We start from the raw sequence: 12,780 nt of genomic DNA on the forward strand, positions 1-12,780 counted from the left end.
ATCACACAAATCCGACAAACACCAAAATGACATAAAACAGATAAAGAAATGTAAAAGCTTTATTTCAAAGTTTGTTTCAGGGTCATACGGTATTCGGTTCTTGAGATATTTCAATTTTAATATTACCCATGTAAATCAATGCAGGAGCTCTATAGACACCGGCACCAGAATCGAGCAAATTACGGCATGTCTCGCCACATTTTCTTTTTGGTATAAAAATCGACACTAGGCCGAATGCAAAGCTAAAAAAGAAATGTTAAAATGACGAAGCTGACCAAAATTGCTATCTTCAGAAGATAGCAAGCAAAAAAAAAACACAATAATAATATTTTAAAAAAAGAAAAACATTGCCTAGCACGCGTTGTAAACACAGCCAAAAAAGAAAGTCTCCAGTAGTTCCATCCCCATTTAATCAGAGTCTGATGAGTTTATGGCAAAATAATTTATATAATAGTTTTCTATACACTTTCCTTCAAATGTTGATACCAAATTTGATATCAAAAGTTTAATCATCGTGAGCATAGAAACCGTTGTTTGGAAATTCGCGCAATTTTAAAAATGACATAGGGAATTGTATCACGTAGCAGAGCTAGCGTGAGTACCAAGAATTACGTCGCCTGAATAGGCCGGCAGGTTAAAGGTTTACCCATGCATGTCAAAATGCAAATCAAATAACCCGCTCTTTCAATTGTGCGCAGGCACGTGTGCAATGATTCATGTACGGGTTGCTTCAGGCCACATAATAAGCTGATACCATGCATTGGATTTTGCGTGGTCAATTCGTAATTTGTCATTTTTTAAATTGCACGAATTTCCAAACAACGGCTCCTATGCTCATGATGATTAAATTTTTATATCAAATTTGGTATCAACGTTTGAGGGAAAGTGTATAGAAAACTATTATATAAATTATTTTGCCATAAACTCATCAGACTCTGATTAAATGGGGATGGAACTAATGGAGACTTTCTTTTTTGGCTGTGTTTAGATGATGATTCAGTACGGCGCGAGAAACTGCATTGAACGGGGTTACGCTCTCAGAGAAAAATCGGCATTAGGCCGACTGCAGAGCTATAAAGAATTGTAAAAATGACAATGCTGACCAAAATTTAAAACGGCACTTATAAAGCAGAGACTATCATCTGCCTGTTTCCCTTTTTTTGAGCATCGCTGTCATACCGTTCGGCACGAAACGGCAAATCTGCATTGAACGGGGTTGCGCGCTCAGAGAAACCTCGGCATTTTGCCGACTGCAGAGCTATAAAGAAATCTAAAAATGACAAAGCTGACCAAAATTTAAAACGGCACTACAAAGCAGAGATTATCATCTGCCTGTTTCTCTATTTTACCTCCCCCACCTTTTTTTTTTTTTTTAATAGCGCGGCATATAGGCCCCCGAATGCCAATTTTTTAAATTCGAGCCGAGTAACCGTGCGCGTTTTAGGATTTTTTCGCTATAGGCCTATCTACTGAATTAGATAGCATTTAGAATCTCATCCCGATTCATTGCATCTTTTTCGCTATATCTACTGAAGATAGGCCTAACATTTAGAATCTCATATAGTCCCAAATTAAACCAAAACAAATTGTCTCAACATTTGAACTTTTAATTTGATTCTCAGGAGATATAGCACCAGTTAGGATTTTTTCGCTATATCTACTGAAGATAGCATTTAGAATCTCATCCCGATTCATTGCATCTTTCTACTCTACAAGTAATGTTTTACATTATTTTTCTAAATATTTACTTCATCATGTAGCGGCGAGTTTTTTCTTTCTAATACATCAGAAAGTTTAAAGCGATATTACAGACTCATCACTTTCCGCATCTGCCTGTTTCTCTATTACCTCTTTTCCCCTTTTTTTAAATAGCGCGGCATAGCCTATAGGCCGAATGCCGATTTTTTTTTGATTCGCGCAGAGTAACCGTGTGCGTTTTAAGATTTTTTCGCTATATCTACTGAAGATAGGCCTAGCATTTAGAATCTCATATAGTCCCAAATTAATCCAAAACAAAATGTCAAGAAGCTATTTTGTGGTATGTACCCTTTATCTCGTTCAGCAGACAAAAACGACAACCAGCGGGCATTTAAATTTGAGCTATCTGCAGTTGATAGCAAAATCACACAAATCCGACAAACACCAAAATGACATAAAACAGATAAAGAAATGTAAAAGCTTTATTTCAAAGTTTGTTTCAGGGTCATACGGTATTCGGTTCTTGAGATATTTCAATTTTAATATTACCCATGTAAATCAATGCAGGAGCTCTATAGACACCGGCACCAGAATCGAGCAAATTACGGCATGTCTCGCCACATTTTCTTTTGGTATAAAAATCGGCACTAGGCCGAATGCAAAGCTAAAAAGAAATGTTAAAATGACGAAGCTGACCTAAATTGCTATCTTCAGAAGATAGCAAGCAAAAAAAACAAACAATAATAATATTTTAAAAAAAGAAAAACATTGCCTAGCACGCGTTGTAGATGATGATTCAGTACGGCGCGAGAAACTGCATTGAACGGGGTTACGCTCTCAGAGAAAAATCGGCATTAGGCCGACTGCAGAGCTATAAAAAATGTAAAAATGACAATGCTGACCAAAATTTAAAACGGCACTTATAAAGCAGAGATTATCATCTGCCTGTTTCTCTATTTTTACCTCCCCCCTTTTTTTTTTTTTTTTTATAGGCATATAGGCCGAATGCCTTTAATTCGGGCAGAGTTACCGTGTGCGTTTTAGGATTTTTTCGCTATATCTACTGAAGATAGCATTTAGAATCCCGATTCACTGCATCTTTCTACTCTAGAAGTAATGTTTTACATTATTTTCTCTAAATTTTTTCTTCATCATGTAGCGGCGAGTTTTTTCTTTCTAATACATCACTCCCAATCAGAAAGTTTAAAGCGATATTACAGACTCATCACTTTCCGCATCTGCCTGTTTCTCTATTTTTACCTCTTTCCCCCCTTTTTTTAAATAGCGCGACATATAGGCCGAATGCCGATATTTTTTTATTCGCGCAGAGTAACCGTGCGCGTTTCAGGATTTTTTTTCTCTATATCTACTGAAGATAGGCCTAGCATTGAGAATCTCATATAGTCCCAAATTAAACCAAAACAAATTGTCTCAACATTTGAAATTTTAATTTGATTCTCAGGAGATATAGCACCAGTTAGGATTTTTCGCTATATCTATACTGAAGATAGCATTTAGAATCTCATCCCGATTCATTGCATCTTTCTACTCTAAAAGTAATGTTTTACATTATTTTTCAGAAAGTTTAAAGCGATATTACAGACTCATCACTTTCCGCATCTGCCTGTTTCTCTATTTTTTACCTCTTTTCCCCTTTTTTTAAATAGCGCGGCATAGCCTATAGGCCGAATGCCGATTTTTTTTTTATTCGCGCAGAGTAACCGTGCGCGTTTTAAGATTTTTTCGCTATATCTACTGAAGATAGGCCTAGCATTTAGAATCTCATATAGTCCCAAATTAAACCAAAACAAAATTTCAAGAAGCTTTTTGTGGTATGTAGGCCTACCCTTTATCTCGTTCAGCAGACAAAAACGACAACCAGCGGGCATTTAAATTTGAGCTATCTGCAGTTGATAGCAAAATCACACGAATCCGACAAACACCAAAATGACATAAAACAGATAAAGACATTTAAAAGCTTTATTTCAAAGTTTGTTTCAGGGTCATACGGTATTCGGTTCTTGAGATATTTCAATTTTAATATTACCCATGTAAATCAATGCAGGAGCTCTATAGACACCGGCACCAGAATCAAGCAAATTACGGCGGCATGTCTCGCCACATTTTCTTTTGGTATAAAAATCGGCACTAGGCCGAATGCAAAGCTAAAAAGAAATGTTAAAATGACGACGCTGACCAAAATTGCTAGCTACAGGAGATAGCAAGCAAAAAAAAAAAATAATAATATTTTTTTTTTAAAAGCATTGTCTAGCACGCGTTGTAGATGATGATTCAGTACGGCGCGAGAAACTGCATTGAACGGGTTGCGCTCTCAGAGAAAAAATCGGCATTAGGCCGACTGCAGAGCTATAAAGAACTGTAAAATGACAAAGCTGACCAAAATTGAAAACGGCACTTATAAAGCAGAGATTATCATCTGCCTGTTTCTCTATTTTTACCTCTCCCCCCTTTTTTTTTAATAGCGCGGCATATAGGCCGAATGCCGATTTTTTAATTCGGGCAACCGTGCGCGTTTTAGGATTTTTTCGCTATATCTACTGAAGATAGCATTTAGAATCTCATCCCGATTCACTGCATCTTTCTACTCTAGAAGTAATGTTTTACATTATTTTCTCTACATTTTTGCTTCATCATGTAGCGGCGAGTTTTTTCTTTGTAATACATCACTCCTAATCAGAAAGTTTAAAGCGATATTACAGACTCATCACTTTCCGCATCTGCATGTTTCTCTATTTTTACCTCTTTCCCCCCTTTTTTAAATAGCGCGACATATAGGCCGAATGCCGATTTTTTTTTATTCGCGCAGAGTAACCGTGCGCGTTTTAGGATTTTTTTCTCTATATCTACTGAAGATAGGCCTAGCATTTAGAATCTCATATAGTCCCAAATTAAACCAAAACAAATTGTCTCAACATTTGAAATTTTAATTTGATTCTCAGGAGATATAGCACCAGTTAGGATTTTTTCGCTATATCTACTGAAGATAGCATTTAGAATCTCATCCCGATTCATTGCATCTTTCTACTCTAGAAGTAATGTTTTACATTATTTTCTCTAAATGTTTGCTTCATCATGTAGCGGCGAGTTTTTTTTTCTTTCTAATACATCACTCCCAATCAGAAAGTTTAAAGCGATATTACAGACTCATCACTTTCCGCATCTGTCTGTTTCTCTATTTTTACCTCTTTCCCCCCTTTTTAAATAGCGCGGCATATAGGCCGAATGCCATTTTTTTTTATTCGCGCAGAGTAACCGTGCGCGTTTTAGGATTTTATTCGCTATATCTACTGAAGATAGGCCTAGCATTTAGAATCTCATATAGTCCCAAATTAAACCAAAACAAATTGTCTCAACATTTGACATTTTAATTTGATTCTCAGGAGATATAGCACCAGTTAGGATTTTTTCGCTATATCTAATGAAGATAGCATTTAGAATCTCATCCCGATTCATTGCATCTTTCTACTCTAAAAGTAATGTTTTACATTATTTTCTCTAAATTTTTGCTTCATTATGTAGCGGCGAGTTTTTTCTTTCTAATACATCAGTCTCAATCAGAAAGTTTAAAGCGATATTAATTTACAGACTCATCACTTTCCGCATCTGTCAGTTTCTCTATTTTTACCTCTTTTCCCCCTTTTTTAAATAGCGCGGCATAGCCTATAGGCCGAATGCCGATTTTTTTTTATTCGCGGAGAGTAACTGTGCGCGTTTTAGGATTTTTTTTCGCTATATCTACTGAAGATAGGCCTAGCATTTAGAATCTCATATAGTCCCAAATTAAACCAAAACAAATTGTCTCAACATTTGAAATTTTAATTTGATTCTCAGGAGATATAGCACCAGTTAGGATTTTTTCGCTATATCTCCTGAAGATAGCATTTAGAATCTCATCCCGATTCATTGCATCTTTCTACTCTAGAAGTAATGTTTTACATTATTTTCTCTAAATTTTACTTCATCATGTAGCGGCCAGTTTTTTCTTTCTAATACATCAGTCCCAATCAGAATGTTTAAAGCGATATTATAGACTCATCACTTTCCGCATCTGCCTGTTTCTCTATTTTACCTCTTTTCCCCTTTTTTGAATAGCGCGGCATAGGCCTATAGGCCGAATGCCGATTTTTTTTATTCGCGCAGAGTAACCGTGCGCGTTTTAGGATTTTTCGTTATATCTACTGCACTAAAGATAGGCCTAGCATTTAGAATCTCATATAGTCCCAAATTAAACCAAAACAAAATGTCAAGAAGCTTTTTTGTGGTATGTACCCTTTATCTCGTTCAGCAGACAAAAACGACAACCAGCGGGCATTTAAATTTGAGCTATCTGCAGTTGATAGCAAAATCACACGAATCCGACAAACACCAAAATGACATAAAACAGATAAAGAAATGTAAAAGCTTTATTTCAAAGTTAGTTTGTTTCAGCGTCATACGGTATTCTGTTCTTGAGATATTTCAATTTTAATATTACCCATGTAAATCAATGCAGGAGCTCTATAGACACCGGCACCAGAATCGAGCAAATTACGGCATGTCTCGCCACATTTTCTTTTGGTATAAAAATCGGCACTAGGCCGAATGCAAAGCTAAAAAGAAATGTTAAAATGACGAAGCTGACCAAAATTGCTATCTTCAGAAGATAGCAAGCAAAAAAAAATAATAATAATAATAATAATATTTAAAAAAAAACAAGAAAAACATTGCCTTGCACGCGTTGTAGATGATGATTCAGTACGGCGCGAAACGGCAAAACTGCATTGAACGGGGTTGCGCTCTCAGAGAAAAATCGGCATTAGGCCGACTGCAGAGCTATAAAGAAATGTAAAAATGACAAAGCTGACCAAAATTTAAAACGGCACTTATAAAGCAGAGATTATCATCTGCCTGTTTCTCTATTTTACCTCTTTTCCCCTTTTTTAAATAGCGCGGCATAGCCCAATGCCGATTTTATTTATTCGCGCAGAGTAACCGTGCGCGTTTTAGGATTTTTTCGCTATATCTACTGAAGATAGGCCTAGCATTTAGAATCTCATATAGTCCCAAATTAACGCCTATAGTCCCAAATTAAACCAAAACAAAATGTCGCAACATTTGAAATTTTAATTTGATTCTCATATAGCACCAGTAGGCCTAAATCTCGCGCAGGGGACAATGAAAACATAGGCCTGCATTTTATTTCAGCTATATACTAGTATTCAGTATGTAGAACAAAAAACCACATGAAATTAAAATTATAAACCAAAACAAAATGTAGCAACATTTGAAATTTTAATTTGATCTTCAGAAGATAGCACAGCAGTAACATGATTCTATAAAATATCGCTTCATGGTTCATATACCACTAAATCCGCCTGTGAAGCGGTATCCGGTAAAAGTTTATCACGCCTATAGTCCCAAACTTTGCATAAAAATTCTACAAAATCGGTACAATATTAACAATTTTAGTGTTGAAAATCGTGTTTTACTAGAACTTATGAATGTGATCTCTACAAATTTGAAAAGAAAATGCGAAAATTTGAGTGATATTTACGATTATGTGCGCATGAACAAACGAGGTCAGAAAGCGGTTAGCAGTCGGATGTAAACACGGGAAAATGTGGCCTTTTTATGATAGCAAAATTAGTCGGACCAAAAATGTGTAGTCATTTTCAGAAATGTTATGCAGAATTTTGTTCTAGTTCAGATGATATCAAATATATATTTCAAAGTTGGACGTAACTCGACTTAGGCCTATGGCCAAAACGCGATCCCTAAGTTAGCACGTAAAGTCTCTGGAAAGCTTTTTTGTGGTATGTAGGGCCTACCCTCTATCTCGTTCAGCAGACAAAAACGACAACCAACGGGCATTTAATTTGAGCTATCTGCAGTTGATAGCAAAATCACACGAATCCGACAAACACCAAAATGACATAAAACAGATAAAGAAATGTAAAAGCTTTATTTCAAAGTTTGTTTCAGCGTCATACGGTATTCGGTTCTTGAGATATTTCAATTTTAATATTACCCATGTAAATCAATGCAGGAGCTCTATAGACACCGGCACCAGAATCGAGCAAATTACGGCATGTCTCGCCACATTTTCTTTTGGTATAAAAATCGGCACTAGGCCGAATGCAAAGCTAAAAAGAAATGTTAAAATGACGAAGCTGACCAAAATTGCTATCTTCAGAAGATAGCAAGCAAAAAAAAACACAATAATAATATTTAAAAAAAAGAAAAACATTGCCTAGCACGCGTTGTAGATGATGATTCAGTACGGCGCGAGAAACTGCATTGAACGGGGTTACGCTCTCAGAGAAAAATCGGCATTAGGCCGACTGCAGAGCTATAAAGAAATGTAAAAATGACAATGCTGACCAAAATTTAAAACGGCACTTATAAAGCAGAGACTATCATCTGCCTGTTTCTCTATTTTTACCTCCCCCCCCCCACTTTTTTTTTTAATAGCGCGGCATTATAGGCCGAATGCCGATTTTTAATTCGGGCAACCGTGCGCGTTTTAGGATTTTTTCGCAATATCTACTGAAGATAGCATTTAGAATCTCATCCCGATTCATTGCATCTTTCTACTCTAGAAGTAATGTTTTACATTATTTTCTCTAAATTTTGCTTCATCATGTAGCGGCGAGTTTTTTTTTCTTTCTAAGTACATCACTCCCAATCAGAAAGTTTAAAGCGATATTACAGACTCATCACTTTCCGCATCTGCCTGTTTCTCTATTTTACCTCTTTTCCCCTTTTTAAATAGCGCGACATATAGGCCGAATGCCGATTTTTTTATTCGCGCAGAGTAACCGTAAGCGTTTTAGGATTTTTTTCTCTATATCTACTGAAAATAGGCCTAGCATTTAGAATCTCATATAGTCCCAAATTAAACCAAAACAAATTGTCTCAACATTTGAAATTTTAATTTGATTCTCAGGAGATATAGCACCAGTTAGGATTTTTTCGCTATATCTACTGAAGATAGCATTTAGAATCTCATCCCGATTCATTGCATCTTTCTACTCTAGAAGCTTTTTTGTGGTAGTACCCTTTATCTCGTTCAGCAGACAAAAACGACAACCAGCGGGCATTTAAATTTGAGCTATCTGCAGTTGATAGCAAAATCACACGAATCCGACAAACACCAAAATGACATAAAACAGATAAAGAAATGTAAAAGCTTTATTTCAAAGTTTGTTTCAGGGTCATACGGTATTCGGTTCTTGAGATATTTTGATATTACCCATGTAAATCAATGCAGGAGCTCTATAGACACCGGCACCAGAATCGAGCAAATTACGGCATGTCTCGCCACATTTTCTTCTGGTATATAAATCGGCACTAGGCCGAATGCAAAGCTAAAAAGAAATGTTAAAATGACGAAGCTGACCAAAATTGCTATCTTCAGAAGATAGCAAGCAACAAAATAATAATAATAATATTTTTAAAAAAAAATACATTGCCTAGCACGCGGTGTAGATGATGATTCAGTACGGCGCGAGAAACTGCATTGAACGGGGTTGCGCTCTCAGAGAAAAATCGGCATTAGGCCGACTGCAGAGCTATAAAGAAATGTAATTTAAATGACAAAGCTGACCAAAATTTAAAACGGCACTTATAAAGCAGAGATTATCATCTGCCTGTTTCTCTATTTTTACCTCCCTCCCCCTTTTTTTTTAATAGCGCGGCATATAGGCCGAATGCCGATTTTTAATTCGGGCAACCGTGCGCGTTTTAGGATTTTTTCGCTATATCTACTGAAGATAGCATTTAGAATCTCATCCCGATTCATTGCATCTTTCTACTCTAGAAGTAATGTTTTACATTATTTTCTCTAAATTTTGCTTCATCATGTAGCGGCGAGTTTTTTCTTTCTAATACATCACTCCCAATTAGAAAGTTTAAAGCGATATTACAGACTCATCACTTTCCGCATCTGCCTGTTTCTCTATTTTTACCTCTTTTCCCACTTTTTTAAATAGCGCGCATATAGGCCGAATGCCGATCTTTTTTTATTCGCGCAGAGTAACCGTGCGCGTTTTAGGATTTTTTTCGCTATATCTACTGAAGATAGGCCTAGCATTTAGAATCTCATATAGTCCCAAATTAAACCAAAACAAATTGTCTCAACATTTGAAATTTTAATTTGATTCTCAGGAGATATAGCACCAGTTAGGATTTTTTTCGCTATATCTACTGAAGATAGCATTTAGAATCTCATCCCGATTCATTGCATCTTTCTACTCTAAAAGTAATGTTTTACATTATTTTCTCTAAATTTTTACTTCATCATGTAGCGGCGAGTTTTTTCTTTCTAATACATCACTCCCAATCAGAAAGTTTAAAGCGATATTACAGACTCATCACTTTCCGTATCTGCCTGTTTCTCTATTACCTCTTTTCCCCCTTTTTTAAATAGCGCGGCATAGCCTATAGGCCGAATGCCGATTTTTTTTTATTCGCGCAGAGTAACCGTGTGCGTTTTAAGATTTTTTCGCTATATCTACTGAAGATAGGCCTAGCATTTAGAATCTCATATAGTCCCAAATTGAACCAAAACAAAATGTCAAGAAGCTTTTTTGTGGTATGTACCCTTTATCTCGTTCAGCAGACAAAAACGACAACCAGCGGGCATTTAAATTTGAGCTATCTGCCGTTGATAACAAAATCACACGAATCCGACAAACACCAAAATGACATAAAACAGATAAAAACATGTAAAAGCTTTATTTCAAAGTTTGTTTCAGGGTCATCCGGTATTCGGTTCTTGAGATATTTTAATATTACCCATGTAAATCAATGCAGGAGCTCTATAGACACCGGCACCAGAATCGAGCAAATTACGGCATGTCTCGCCACATTTTCTTTTGGTATAAAAATCGGCACTAGGCCGAATGCAAAGCTAAAAAGAAATGTTAAAATGACGAAGCTGACCAAAATTGCTATCTTCAGAAGATAGCAAGCAAAAAAAAAAATAATAAAAAAAAGAAAGAAAAACATTGCCTAGCACGCGTTGTAGATGATGATTCAGTACGGCGCGAGAAACTGCATTGAACGGGGTTGCGCTCTCAGAGAAAAATCGGCATTAGGCCGACTGCAGAGCTATAAAGAAATGTAATTTAAATGACAAAGCTGACCAAAATTTAAAACGGCACTTATAAAGCAGAGATTATCATCTGCCTGTTTCTCTATTTTTACCTCCCCCCCCTTTTTTTTTTTTTTTAATAGCGCGGCATATAGGCCGAATGCCGATTTTTAATTCGGGCAACCGTGCGCGTTTTAGGATTTTTCGCTATATCTACTGAAGATAGCATTTAGAATCTCATCCCGATTCACTGCATCTTTCTACTCTAGAAGTAATGTTTTACATTATTTTCTCTAAATTTTTGCTTCATCATTTAGCGGCAAGATTTTTCTTTCTAATACATCACTCCCAATCAGAAAGTTTAAAGCGATATTACAGACTCATCACTTTCCGCATCTGCCTGTTTCTCTATTATTTTACCTCTTTCCCCCCTTTTTTAAATAGCGCGACATATAGGCCGAATGCCGATTTTTTTTATTCGCGCAGAGTAACCGTGCGCGTTTCAGGATTTTTTTCTCTATATCTACTGAAGATAGGCCTAGCATTTAGAATCTCATATAGTCCCAAATTAAACCAAAACAAATTGTCTCAACATTTGAAATTTTAATTTGATTCTCAGGAGATATAGCACCAGTTAGGATTTTTTCGCTATATCTATACTGAAGATAGCATTTAGAATCTCATCCCGATTCATTGCATCTTTCTACTCTAAAAGTAATGTTTTACATTATTTTTCAGAAAGTTTAAAGCGATATTACAGACTCATCACTTTCCGCATCTGCCTGTTTCTCTATTTTTACCTCTTTTCCCCTTTTTTTTAAATAGCGCGGCATAGCCTATAGGCCGAATGCCGATTTTTTTTTATTCGCGCAGAGTAACCGTGCGCGTTTTAAGATTTTTTCGCTATATCTACTGAAGATAGGCCTAGCATTTAGAATCTCATATAGTCCCAAATTAAACCAAAACAAAATTTCAAGAAGCTTTTTTGTGGTATGTAGGCCTACCCTTTATCTCGTTCAGCAGACAAAAACGACAACCAGCGGGCATTTAAATTTGAGCTATCTGCAGTTGATAGCAAAATCACACGAATCCGACAAACACCAAAATGACATAAAACAGATAAAGAAATTTAAAAGCTTTATTTCAAAGTTTGTTTCAGGGTCATACGGTATTCGGTTCTTGAGATATTTCAATTTTAATATTACCCATGTAAATCAATGCAGGAGCTCTATAGACACCGGCACCAGAATCAAGCAAATTACGGCATGTCTCGCCACATTTTCTTTTGGTATAAAAATCGGCACTAGGCCGAATGCAAAGCTAAAAAGAAATGTTAAAATGACGAACTTGACCAAAATTGCTATCTTCAGAAGATAGCAAGCAAAAAAAATAATAATAATATTTTTTTTTTAAAAGCATTGTCTAGCACGCGTTGTAGATGATGATTCAGTACGGCGCGAGAAACTGCATTGAACGGGTTGCGCTCTCAGAGAAAAATCGGCATTAGGCCGACTGCAGAGCTATAAAGAACTGTAAAAATGACAAAGCTGACCAAAATTGAAAACGGCACTTATAAAGCAGAGATTATCATCTGCCTGTTTCTCTATTTTTACCTCTTTTTTTTTTTTTTTTTTTATAGCGCGGCATATAGGCCGAATGCCGATTTTAATTCGGGCAACCGTGCGCGTTTTAGGATTTTTTCGCTATATCTACTGAAGATAGCATTTAGAATCTCATCCCGATTCACTGCATCTTTCTACTCTAGAAGTAATGTTTTACATTATTTTCTCTAAATTTTTGCTTCATCATGTAGCGGCGAGTTTTTTCTTTGTAATACATCACTCCTAATCAGAAAGTTTAAAGCGATATTACAGACTCTTCACTTTCCGCATCTGCATGTTTCTCTATTTTTACCTCTTTCCCCCCTTTTTTAAATAGCGCGGCCTATAGGCCGAATGCCAATTTTTTTTTATTCGCGCAGAGTAACC

Source organism: Amphiura filiformis, chromosome 5 (genome assembly GCF_039555335.1).
Source record: "Amphiura filiformis chromosome 5, Afil_fr2py, whole genome shotgun sequence".
Classification (NCBI taxonomy): domain Eukaryota; kingdom Metazoa; phylum Echinodermata; class Ophiuroidea; order Amphilepidida; family Amphiuridae; genus Amphiura; species Amphiura filiformis.